Raw genomic sequence first — 14262 nt, forward strand, 5'->3', positions numbered from 1 at the left:
TCTAGTACTTGACATTTTCCCCTGTAAAAGGATTGACTATCCTACCTAGGCCTCCCATAATTTTATGCACTGAAATCAGATCACCCCTCGGCCTTCTGTTCTCCAGAGAAGACGAGGTGATATTATCTGAACAATGCGATTATGAACCTGCTGTTAGTAAAATGGAAGTTCATGTAATTAATAGGTCAGCAGCAAGGTGGCTGGGAAACTGACTTAAAGGTAGACAAGAGTGGTGGTTGTTTGCAAGGCTGGGGTATTTAAAGGATAGTGGCCAGTGCTGGGATTATCTTTTTGTTAATGTAGTACAATGTATGGAATAAAATTTCTAAATCTATGCAGTGTGGATGCAAGTGTGGAAAGTGAGTAAGTGAAGCCTCATTCAATCAGGGTCAACAACGGATTTTGCATCCTAGCTGTCCAGATACACAAGCCAGGGCAGTACGATATGGAGAGCAAGCTGTTGCCAGTGCAGCAAGCTCCCCCTCTCCATGCAGCTGATGAACCCAAAGGAACGGCAGAGACTGATACAGTTTGGCACCAGCAGCGCCACAGGAGTTGCCAGTCAGCATTGAACTCCATGTAGGACTGCCTTAGGGACTCCAGCTCCGGATTTTTTTTCCTCAGGGTTTACTCCTGAAACCTTCCCCATGAGTGGGTACAGATGCAAGGCTGCAGAGGTTTGAGATCAGAGTTTTCCTTTTTTCCTTCTCCTAGATGAGCTGCCAATCATGACTAACAACCCCCATCTCTCCAAAGCAACTGGTTTTAAGGTACCATACCAGTAACCCCTTTGCCCTTTCTCCTCTCGGTAGAAAAGGTTCCACTGGGCTTAGTAGCTAAGCCACATGTGAAGGCCAGGAGCTGGACTTGGCTATCAGAGACTATTTGAGGTGCATGCCATTGGGAGCATTTAATAGGTAGTGGGAGCTTGTCCCCATTACCACCCCCAGCTCTAACCTGTGGTGAGGAGTCAGGAAGATTTTTAGGCACTGCAATAGCAGAAAATAATGACCAATTTAGATTGGCTCCACTGAGGGAAGCTCTTCCCATTAGCAAATAGTTCAAAGATCAATAGACACATACTTAAATTTTTGGGCAAAAGATACAAAAGGAATGTGCGGACAAACATTTTCCCTCCAAGATTTCTCACCATCTGGAAATTAATGCTCAGAGAGGTGATGGAAATAAGTTGCTGCCTTCAAGTACAAATTGGACCATGGGAAAGAGAAGGGAATAGTTTCTCTCTAGTAAAGGCTGATACAGTCCCAATGGGTTGAATGGCCTTTTTTTATGCTTGTGATGAACTACATATACCTGTCTGGACATGCCCCCTGATGACTGCTCCTGTGGCTCCTCCCACAGACCCCTGTATAAAGTCGATGGAGGTCTGAGCCCGGCCTCTCTGTCTCCAGGATGTAGTATGGTGGTCAATCACTGCTCGTTCCTTCTTCCAGTCAATAAAAGCTGATATCTCATTTTTATGTCTCAGAGTGAGTTATTGATGGTGCATCAATGCTGTATTGATTCTATGATATGCAAACACTATTGAAATGGATGCAAAGAATTTCACATCTTTCTATAGTGGAGTAGTAGGTGAGCCTTAAAGTTTCTGGCATGTAGAACATTTTACTGGATGTGATGTTCAAACTGCATTATTTTCTCTTTGCCACCAAGGATGAATCTGGATGTATTTAATTTTTGGGTTATAGATAAGATTGACCATGCATCATTTCAGAGACATCTAAGTGGTGTGGATTCACAAAGAAATGGTGCAAGGTGATCGTGGCTGTTTCTCAGTTACTGTGTACTTTCTTCTATTTCTGTAATGTGAAGCACAGAGGAATCAAGATTAATTTTCTCTATGTAGTTATGTCATTTGGGATTGTGCATTTGTATTCTCTGCCCTGGGTGACTGGGAAGATATCTGTGTTTTTCCTCCATTTGAGAGGTCTGAGCATAATGTCTAGCCCAATTCTGCAATACAAATGAGAAACTGTATCATTGCTGAAGATGCTTTTGTTGGATGACGTGCTAAAAAGCAGCCATCTGAGATTATCGTAAAAGCTCCCACAGCTCTATTTGAAAAAGAATAATGGTTGTTCCTCCTGCTCTGGCCAAAGTTTACTTATCAACCAATAACACAAATGATCTGATATTTGGCAAGTTGCAAAACTGGGAGTGGACTGTGCAAATATTATTTGCCACTTTTCTTGTGTTGCAGGTCAGAACACTTTAGAAGTTTTAAAATGCTTGGGAGGGTAGTGAAAGGTCCTTTCTAAAATAATGGACCTGATTAATGCACATATAAATGTGAAGAGCTTAAACAGATTTCTTGAGTTTTGTCCAGGTGATTGCATTGAATAGAATTGCACACTATTTATGACTCTGTGGTGATGATTGGGCTCTGCAAGAACCCCATCTTTCCTCATCAGCATTCATCTTAATTTATCCAAGTTGATCTTTTTTGCCCCTACTTTTCCTTTTAATCACAAGGTTCACAATTTACAGGATTAATTGCTCTCAAAATGCTCTTTGAATTTACTAGTGACTATCTGATACTTGAAGTACTGTGTTTTGGCCTCCCTGACAATCTTCTTTATCTCTAATGTTTCAAGAAAAAATATAATTTCATGGATTAAATAGTCAACAGTTTATTTCTTATTGTTTTGTCATCTGAATCAATGACTTGAGTGACAATGTGACAATGTGGTTTGAACTTAATATGATTAGTATTAAATTGGTGGTGTAGTTGTCAGTGAAGAAAGTTACAACAGGATCTAAATTAACTAGCGAAGCAAGCCAAGGAGAGGTAGATGGAACTTAACTCAGATAAATTTTGAGGAGTTTCATTTTGATCATTTAAATACGGATAAGCTTACACAATAAATGGTAGTACTCTGGGAGTGTTGTAGAACAAAGAGGCAAGGGTTACACGTGCATAATTCACTCAAAGTGGCCAATACAGGTAGATACGATGGTGAAGTATTTGGCACATCTGCTTTCCTCTGTCAGAGCACAGAATACAGAAGTTGGGATGTTATGTCACAACTGTTTAAGTTGTTGATGAGACCAGTCTTGGAGAATTGTGTGCAGTTCAAGTTGTCCAGCTAATCAAAGGATGTCATTAAGCTGTAAAGATTCACAATGATCTTAACAGGGCTGGAGTGCTTGAGTTATAAGGAAAGGCTGGATCGCTGGGAGTGTAGGAAATAGAGGGGTGACCTTAAAAAGGTACATTAAATAGGGGCACAGATAAAGGTCACAATCTCTTTCCCAGGATATTGGAGTCCAAAACTAGAAGGCATACATTTAAAGAAGAAGAAGAGAGCCCTGAACTCTGAGTGGAGTCATCGGGACACCGTCACAGAGGCTTTCTTGTTTTTAAGAGGCCGAGTTGCTAGCTCGATGCTCAACCCAGCATGGGTGGAAAGCGTGCAAGGGAGCTGGCTGGATTTGAACTCGGGAGCATTTGCTCCAAAGTCCAGTGCTGATGCCACTAGCCACCAGCTGGCCAATAGACTTAAACAGAAAGGGGGAAAATTTTTAAAGGCATCTGAGAGACAACTTTTTCATGCAGAGTGTGGTTGGCATATGGAACAAGCTGCCAGTGATGGCTGTGGAGGTGGGTATAATTTGATAGACAAGTGGATTGAAAAGACCCAGAGTGATATGTTCCAAATGCAGGCAAGTGGGAGCAGCCCTGACAGACAATGTGGTTAGAATGGACAAGTTGGGCTGAAGGGCCTGTTTCTATGCTGTTTGACTCTATGATTAATACATTCATCTTTTTTAGTCTTTTTAGAATTTTTAAGTATCTCCTGATAGATTGTAAAAACCAAAGAGATCAGAAATTCACTTTGTAACTGCATGAAAGAGGAGGAATACAAAGCTAGAGCTATGAAAAGTCTTAAATAGTTTTATTAAAGTAGAATAATTACAAGCTAGATTTGAGCAACATTTCAAATCATGAGGGGCTGGGGCAAACCAGACATAAATTGGCTGCTTCCAGTATCTGAAGGATTTAAAGAGAGCAGACTTTGGTATAAGGTTAAATTTGACAGATTTGTGTTAAAGTGAGTGGGATTGCAGCCAAACTGGATTTGTTTTTTTTTTTCTGGTGTCCACTCTTTAAGTAATGAAGAAACATAAAATGTTTGGCATATCTTTCATCCCAAACCCTTGAGTTTCAGGCCAATTCTGAACCCCTCTCAAACCCAGATGAAATTAACTGAAATATCAAAGAGCAAACCTACAGATTAGATGGAAATGGGACTCAGTACCAGAAGCACAGCGTGAAGACAGGAGCGAATGTTGCAGAGAGAGTCTCTATTCACTGACAAGTACCCTTTATTTGCTCAGTTGGCAAACACATGAATTTACAAAACTAAGTGCCTGCATGTACACTCAATAGGTTTCCCTGAGCCCCCACGAACACTCCAAGGAGGGTAAAGGTAATACCCAGGCAAAGGAGTCTAGGCTGGCCAGGCGTACTTCTTGATCCTTATGCAGGTCCTATGTCTCTGGTGTGGGGTCATCCACTTCTGTAATAGTTAGTCTCCACAGAACTGTCACTGCCTGCACTCCCGAGATCTTCCATTCTTTGATATTTTGGACTTGGAGAATCTCCTCGAGGAAATAAGACGATTATGCACGGCATTCCTACAGAATGGCCAGAAGGTGAAGGAAATCAATTGGGCTCTGAAAAGGGCTGGCGGAAAGACCAAGCAACCTGACAGTGAGGAGGAACCCATCACTACTCCCTGGTTCCCTATATTTCCACGGTTTCTGGAAGGATCACCAGGATTGATACCATCCACAAATCTGTAAAGAAGCTCAAATCACAGCTTAAGCAGGTCAAAGATGACCTGGGACTCAGGACAGCTGGCATTTACAGGATTCCCCGTGAATGCAAAGCAGTGCATATCGGCCAGATGGGACGCATGGTGGAAACCCGTATCAAGGAGCACAGGAGGTATATCTGTTTGGGTTACCCGGAGAAACCGGTGGTAGGAGGACATTGCATTCACAATGGTCGTGGGATTGACTTTCATGGCACCAACCACTGTGCCGCACCAATGGCTTTTGGGAGCACCTGGTGAAGGAAGCCATTGAAATAAAACTGGAGGGAAAGAACTTTAACAAAGATGAAGGTCTCACTCAAAGCAAGAACTGGAATTTGATTTAAGGAAGGTGAGACAACGGAACCCTGATTGGATGAAGGCTAACCAATCAGGACTGATGAACAACGGTTGTATAGGTACCACCAGACTGCACATGCCAGGCATCATTCCTGATGAAGATAGCAGCGTTTGTCATCGAAATGTCAGTTAAAATCAATACCTGTATCCAGGTGGAAGCCCGAGAGGACTTTATTCATCATATACGCCAGGAAAGCACAAGATCCTTCTTCCATTCTTATACTTGTCCTTATCCGATGAATCTATAATATTTCAATTTTGTTGGCTCAAAGTCACCTGACTGACCAGTGGCTGATTCTCACTGGAAGTGACCCAAGGCTACGAGCAGTATTGCAGTATGGTTCTCCGTACAGCCTTGTACCTTGTGTTTGTATTCTGTCCAACGCAGACTGATTCTAAACCAGCCAAACTCTGGGCCAGACAACCAGATAACAGGCTGTGCCTGCTGCAAGCCTGCCTTTTAATAATAAAGAGCTTCTTATCTGAAAATGGTCACAGCAGAAAACTCATTGTGTCCATGTTCAATTGCTCCAACTAAGATATCCCAGAATAAGAATCAGTTCACAAAATGGCAGCTCTAAGGACAGTCTTGTAAAATGGCTGCCTCCATTCCTGCAACCACACGGCAAGAACGGAGACTTTTGTTTTGTTTGTTTCCATCACCCTTGCCTCTTTCTTGCTCACTGATTTGTAGATTGTAGTTCTTTCTGGCCAACAATGTGATCATTGCTGATCTATGTTGACCTCAATGCCTCTTGATTCTGGCATGGTCCTGCAGGACTAGAAGATTGCAAATGTCACTCTACCATTTAAGAAGGGAGAAAGGCAGAAGAAAGGAAATTATAAGCCAGTTCGCCTAACCTCAGTGGTTGGGAAAGTATTGGAATCTATCATTAATGATGAGATTTCAGAGTACTTGGAGACTAATGACAAAGGGAAATCTCTAGAGTTCTGTGAGGAAGTAACAAGCAGGATGGACAAGGGAGAAGCACTGGATGTTATTTAATTGGATTTTCAGAAGGCATTTGATAAGGTGCCATACAGAAGGCTGCTTAACAAGATAAAACCCTGTGGTGTTACAGGAAAGACACTGGCATGGATAGTGCATGGCTGACAGGCAGGAGGCAGCAAGTGGGAATAAAGGGGTCCTTTTCTGGTTGGCTAGTGGTGTTCCTCAGGGGTCAGTATTGGGACCACTACTTTTCAAAATGTTTGTCGATGATTTGGATGATGGAATTGATGGCTTTGTGACAAAGTTTGTGGATGATGTGAAGATAGGTGGAGGGGTAGGTAGTGCTGGTGAAGCAATGCGATTGCAACAGGACTGAGACATATTGGAAGAATGGGCAACAAAGTGGCTGATGGAATATGGTGTAAGGAAATGTATGATGATGTATTTTGGTAAAAAGAATAATAGTGTGGACTATTATCTAAATGGGGAAAAGGTTCAAACATTAGAAGTACAGAGGGACTTAGGAGTTCTCATGCAAGACTCCCCGAAGGTTAATTTACAGGTTGAGTCTGTGGAAAAGAAGGCAAATGCAATATTGGCATTTATTTCAAGGGCAATAGAATATAAAAGCAAGGAGATAATTCTGAGCTTTTATAAGACACTAGTCAGGCCGCACATGAGTATTGTCAACAATTTTGGGCCCCATTTCTCAGAAAGGATGTGTTGCCATTGGAGAGAGTCCAGAGGAGGTTCACAATGATGATTCCAGGAATGATATGAGGAGCATTTGGCAGCTTTGGGCCTGTACTCACTGGAATTTAGAAGAATGCAAGGGGATCTCATTGAAACCTACTGAATGCCAAAAGGACTAGTTAGGGTGGATGTGGAGAGGATCCACATATGGTGCGGGTATCTGGAACTAGAGAGCACGGCCTCAAAATTGAGGGCTGAGGTAAGGAGGATTCTATTTTTAGCCAGAGAGTAGTAGATCTGTGGAATGCTCTGCCACAGACTACAGTGGAGGCCAAGACCATGGGTTTATTTAAGGCGAAGTAGATCATTTCCTGATCAGTTAGTGTATCAAATTATATGACGAGATAGCAAATGCATGGGGTTGAGTGGGATCCAGGATCAGCCATGATGGAATGGTGGAGCAGACTCGATGGGCTGAATGGCCTAATTCTGCTCCTATGTCGTATGGTCTTATGGACCTGACCTCCACCGCAGAGAGTTCCAGAGATTCACATTACACTGACTTAGTCTTTGGCAGCTTGTTCAAAACAGAGTTCGCATTCCTTCTTCCACTGACTGACATAAAACCAGGAAGCCTATTTGAAGGGCAAAGTCAAAGTCATGCAGCATGCTACTATATTCTTACAAACACTTAATGGGCACTGTAATAGGTGATTCCTGTACCTAATAAAGAGGCTACTGAGTATATGTTCAGGGGCTTCTGCTGCTGTAGCCCATCCATTTCAAGGTTCCACATGTTGTGCATTCGGAGATGCTCTTCTGCACACGACTGTTGTAACATTTGGTTACTTGAGTTACAGTCACTTTCTGTCAGCTTATACTAGTCTGGCCATTCTCCTCTGACGTCTCTCATTAACAAGGCATTCTTGCCCACAGAACTGACACCTACTGAATTTTTGTTTTTGTTTATTCCACCATTCTACGTAAACTCTAGAGACTGTGGTGCATGGAAGTCAGCAGTTTCTGAGATACTCTAACCACCACATCTGGCACCAACTATCATTCCATAGTCAAAGTAACTAAGGTCACATTTCTTTACCATTCCATTGTTTGGTCTGAACAACAAATAGCCTCTTGACCATGTCTGCATGCATTTATGGATTGAGTTGCTGCCACATGAGTGGCTGATTAAATATTAGCATTAATGAACTGATATAGCTAATAAAGTGGTCACTGAGTGTATTTTGGCTGGGTTATGATGAGGCATTTTTCAAAAATCTACAACGGCAGCTGAGACAGGCCAACGGAACATAGTTTTAACCACTCCACGTGATTCTGACAAGATAATAAATCATATTATCGGTGTCATGAGAAAGTGAACACTGGACAAAGACATGAGAAAGTCTGCAGATGCTGGAAATCCAAAGCAACACACACAAAATGCTGGAGGAACTCCGATCTCAGCCTGAAACATCAACCACGTATTCATTTCCATAGATGCTCCCGGAGTCCTTCTGAGTTCCTCCAGCATTTTGTATGTGCTGTGATGGAGATCAAAGAGTGCAATGCAGAATAGCCCTGATCTCTGAAACACCCAAACAACTGTTACCAATGTTTCATTGCACCTAAACAAAATAATTCTGAGTTCTGCAAGGAAAATACTGATGCAACACAGTTAATAAATAAGGGCTACTGACAGTATTCCCTAATTCCAACTGATCACTCGTGAGCAAAATTAAATGATGAGTTGAAACAGCCTCTGATAAAATTAGAACGTAAATCATTGTCAGACAAATCCTTTAGAAACTTCAGAGTTTGTGCGTCATTATGTGTGATGGAACTAAGTTCAGTATCACATAAATTTCTTGCATTTTGTGTTGAATGTTCTATTTATTAAAACCCTATAGCAATTAATCAAAAATTTACCAGAACAAACAGAAATTGAGATTTAACAGCTGTAATCTTTCAATAACCAGGCTGTCATCTGGAATTATTTCAGTCTCAGATGCAATGATCGAATGTGATGTGATCTGCTTAATAATATTTAATTGAAGAGACATGATCAGAATCCTACTTTAGCTATTCATTTCCTTTGAAGGTGTGGATTTTCTTTACATTTAATCATTGAGTGTGGTCATCATGGGCAAGACAAACATTTTTTTTAACCTTTAAATGCCTTTAAGAAGGTGAACGACTGCTTCATTGTTGCATTCTAGGTATTAAGCAACTCATTGTCATGGGGTGGCAAGTTCCAAGAATTTTACACATCAACTGTGAAGAAATTGATAATCATACATTTCCAAGTCAGGAGAGTTGAGGATGGGACAAATTTCGAGGCATAGGTGTCTCCATGTGCCTGCTGGTGTCACAGTAGATGTGTGCATTTCTGCACTGCATCTTATAGATATTACAGGCTGCAATTCTGGTGTATGGGGGTGGAAGGAATACATTTTTAACATGGGTATAGTGAACTGCTAAGGCTGAAAGTTGTATGAAGATTTTTGGGTGATTGCGGAGCAGAGCTTCTTCAAGAATGTGGGAAATATTTTGGAAAACTGACTTGTCATTGTAAATGCTGGGAAAGGGCTGTGGGAGTCAGGAGCCATTGGCCTGCCCTTAGTGCTCAACAAAAGGTCGAGATGAGATTTTGGTCAATAGTGGCCCCAAGGGTGTTGATGGTGGAGAATTCAACACTTTAAATGGCAAACTGTTATGTTAAATTTTCTAATGATGATATTATGAACTGTCTCTTGTTAATATCAAACATTACTTGTAACCCATCAGGCAAAGTGCGGATGTGATTTAATTCTGGCTTGACATGGATGCAAACTGTACACTGTCAATATTAGAAAACATCCGATCTTCAGATGTTAGAAAATGAATTGCTGAAGATGCTTGATACAAGGGCAATTGAGCAATTCTGAGCAATTCCTGCAGCAATATCCCAGAGCAAAGGTGATATTCTTCTGGTAGCCACAAATTTCTTTCTCGGTGATTGGTATGACTCAAGCTATTGCTAAGTTTTCCCCATGATTCTCAATACCATTTATTTTGATACCTTAATTTCATGTTCATTTTCTATTATGAAACACAAAATAGAAAGAAGCCAGACAGCCCACTTGGTCCATGTTAGCTCTTAGAGCACTCTCATTATAGGATCATAAGATATACCGTAGGGGCAGAGTTAGATGATTTAGCTCATCTAGTCTGTTTCACCATTCAATCATTTTTTTAATCGCTCTCAGCTTCTCCCCATAATTTTTAACCCCCTTACCAATGAAGAATCTATCAATCTCTGCCTTCAATACACTCAATGGCTTGGCTTCCACAGTTCTCTGTAGCAACAAATTCAGCAAATGGCTGAAGAACTTCTTCCTCATTCATCTTTATTCTGAGGGCAAGCCTTCTTACAGATGAGATTCCCCGTGCCTCTCCCACCATCTTCTCAACTCCATCAAGCATAGGGCCAAAACCATCAAACACCCCTCAAATGTTAAGTTTTTCATTCCCAGGGTCATTCTTACGAACCTCTTCTGAACCCACTCTGGATCAGCACATCCTTCCTTAGATATAAGGCCAGAAATTGCTCACAATACTCCAAATACAACTTGAGGAACACCCCAGCAGTATATTGTTGTTTTTATACTCCTGTCCTCTCAAAATGAGGGCTACCATTGCATTTCTACCTTCCTTGTTATCAACTCTACTTGCAAGTTAACCTTAAGGAAACCCAAGTCCTTTTGCATTCTGATTTTGTAATACTCTCTCATTTAGAAAATAGTCTAAGTAGCAAATAGTTTTAAAAATGGCGTCTACAGACAACGCTCCTTCAGTTGACGTCTTCTGGACAGATCCTGAAAACATGTATTTCACTTCTTTTATGTCTTATACATTGGATTTTCATCTTGAATGTGACTCTGGAAGAGTTGGAGCCTGTGGTTTGCAGTTTGGAGAATGTTTGGGTGTTTCAGCACTCTGCAGTCTCCAAGGGGTTTCCGGAAGGCAGATGCAGTGTGCAGAAACCTCATGGCGAGAAGGCTAAGAGCTGACGTTTGACTCTATTTCAGCGATTGAAGCTTCCATTATTCACAGATTAAAGTGACGAGGGAGATTGAAAAGCCGGCTGCCTGCCTTTTTTTTCACTGATGAGATCACTCTGCTATTGGAGAGAAAAGACTGCTTTTTTGTTACTAGTGAGATAGCTCTGTTACGGAGAGGGAGAATGTTGCCCAGGTTGTCTGCATTTTGGATGTATATTTGGACTGTGGACTTTTTTCAGTCTTATGGTTTTTTGTATTCTGTGATTTTCACCCAATCCTTCTAATTTTTTGGTGGTGTGGGGAGGGGTATTTGGGGTTGATATGCCTATTCCATTTTGGTTCATTTTTGTGGGGGGGGGAAGGATTTGGGGGTTAATGATCGTGTTGACTTTCTTTTCTTTCTTGGTTTTGTGGCTGTCTGGAGAAGAAGAATTTCAGAGTTGTATATTTTGATAATAAATGAACCTTTGCTCTTTTATTCTTCTTTAAAAAAAAGTACTCCACACTTCTTTATGCACATTTTCCACCTTTTGCCTACTCTTCTAAGCTGTCCAAATGCTTCTGCAGACTCCCTGACTTCACAACACTACCTGTCCCTCCACCTATCAAAGATTATCTACAAACGTGGCTACCGTGTCTTTGGTTCATCCGGATCATTAAGATATAAAATGAAATGCTACGATCTCCCATTGCCCCCAGTGGAATTCCACTAGCCACTGCTGCCGTCAGAACTGGACACCTTTATATCCCCCCAGCCTTCTGCCAGTCAGCCAATCCTCTTTCCATGTTAATCACTTGCCTTTAGCACTAATGGCTCGTATCTTGTTTAGCAGTCTTGTGTGCAGCACCCAGTCAAAAATCTTCTGAAACTCCAAGTAAATATTGTCTTCTATGTCTTGTCACCTCTTCAAAGAATTCTAACAGATCTCCTCTTAATGAAACCATGCTGACTTTTCTCTGTTTTACCACATCTTCCAAGTACTTCAAAATTTCATTAATAATGGACTCCAGAATTTTACTTACCACTGAGGTCTGGCTAGCTGGCCAAAAATGTTCTGCTTTTTGCCTCCCTCCTGAAATAGGTGTGTTGTATTTGCAATTTCCAGTCCTCTGGGATCCTCCCTGACTCCAGTGATTCTTGAAAGCTCACTGCTAATGCCACCATTACCTCATCAACTATCTTTGGCAGAACTCTGGGGCATAGTCCAACTGGTCCAGGCATTTTATCCACCTTCAGACCTTTTGGCTTATGCTGTACCTTCTTAATAATGGCTACTGCACACAGACCTGCCCCCTGAATTTCTTCCACTATAAAGAATGATAAATCTTCCTTGTAATCTGTTAACAGTGAAAGTATTGAAAGAGCTCCTTTGGCCCTATTCACCCGTGTCAACCAATGTGCCCTCCTAAGCCAGTGCCATTCACCTGCTTTTGTTCATAACCCTCATAATATTTTCTATCCATGTACCGTGTAAATGTCTTCTAAATGTTGCCATTATACCACTTCTTTTGGCAGCTGGTAAGAGGGGGGTACAGTTACAATATTTATAAGACATTTGGACAGGTAGATGAATAGAAAATATTTAGATGGGTATGGGTGAAATGTAACTGATTCTCCATCCACTCACATACAATGGAAACATTTTCCAGTAACCAAAGAACTTTACAACCAGCACAACTAGATCACTGGAAAAATACACAAACTCCTCCTAGGCAATAATAAGGCCATAAGACATAAGAGCAGAATTAGGCCATTTGGCCCATTAAGTCTGCCCATGTCACTTGATGCTGTCTCCAATCAAGAACCTATCAATCTCTGCCTTAAATACACCCAACAACCTGGCCTCCACAGCTGCACATGGTAATAAATTCCACAAATTTGCCATGCTCTGTCTAAAGAAATGTCTCTGAATCTCTGTTTGAAATGGATGCGCCTCTATCCTGAGGCTGTGCCCTCTTGTCCTAGACTCCCCCACCATGGAAAACATCCTTTCCACATCTACTCTGTCTAGGCCTTTCAAACATTTGAAAGCTTTCAATGAAATCCCCTCCCCCATCCTTCTAAATTCCAGTGAGTACAGACCCAGAACCATCAAACGTTCTTTGTATGATAACCCTTTCATTCTTGGAATCATCCTGTGAACCTCCTCTGAACCTTCTCCAATACCAGCACACCTTTTCTTAGATGAGGAGCCCAAAACTGTTCACAATACTTAAGGTGAGGCCTCACAGGTGCCTTATAAAGCCTCAGCATCACATCCCTGCTCTTGTATTCCAGACCTCTTGAAATGAATGCTAACATGACGTTTGCTTTCCTTGCCACTGACTCCAGCTACAAGTTAACCTTTAGGGTGTTCTGCACGAGGACTCCCAAGAGCCTTTGCACCTCAGATTATTGGATTTTCTCCCTACTTAGAAAATTGTCTGCACATTTATTTCTTATACCGAAGTTCATGACCATGCATTTTCCAACATTGTTTTTCATTTGGCACTCTCTTGCCCATTCTCCTAATCTAAGTCCTTCAGAAGCCTACCTGTTTCCTCAACACTACCTGCCCCTGCATTAATCTTCATATCATCTGCAAACATGGCAATAAAGCCATCTATTCCATCTTCTAAATCATGTATATACAGCATAAAAAGAAGTGGTCTCCACACCGATCCCTGCGGAACACCACTAGTCACTGGCAACCAACCAGTAAAGGATCCTTCTATTCCCACTCACTGCCTCCTAGCAATCAGCCAGATGGTCTAACCATGCCGATAACTTTCCTGTTATACCATGGGCTCTTATCTTGGTAAGCAACCTCATGTGTGGCACCTTGTCAAAGGCCTTCTGAAAGTCCAAATATACAATATCCACTGTATCCCCTTTATCTATCCTACTTGTAATCTCCTCAAAGAATTCCAACAGGATTGTCAGACAGGATGCTCTCTTAAGGAAACCCTGCTAAATGGGAGAAGGAAGGAGGGATAATTATTTCTGAGGAAGAATAGACAACAATATGGAGATATCAATGGAAGTGTACCAATTCACAGAAATGTAGGGAGTTTGGATGGAAAAACTTGATAAGATATTTTATTACACCCTCTCAGAAATCCCATTATGATAGTAACCTCCCTGTTTGCTGGAGAAATTGTGGAAATCAAAATGCAAATCATTATCATATTTTTTGGGACTGCCCTGTTATCAAAAACTATTGGAGGGGGATACACAATGCCCTACAAGACATCTTTAAATGTGAAATACCCTTGGAGAGTAAGACCATATATTTTGGATATAGATCTCAAGAATGGTTGAAGAGAGATAAATATTTAATGAATATACTCTTGGTGGCTGGTAAAAAGACTCTTACTAGGAAATGGTTATCACAGGAGA

This window comes from Hemitrygon akajei, chromosome 3 (assembly GCF_048418815.1).
Source record: "Hemitrygon akajei chromosome 3, sHemAka1.3, whole genome shotgun sequence".
Taxonomy (NCBI): domain Eukaryota; kingdom Metazoa; phylum Chordata; class Chondrichthyes; order Myliobatiformes; family Dasyatidae; genus Hemitrygon; species Hemitrygon akajei.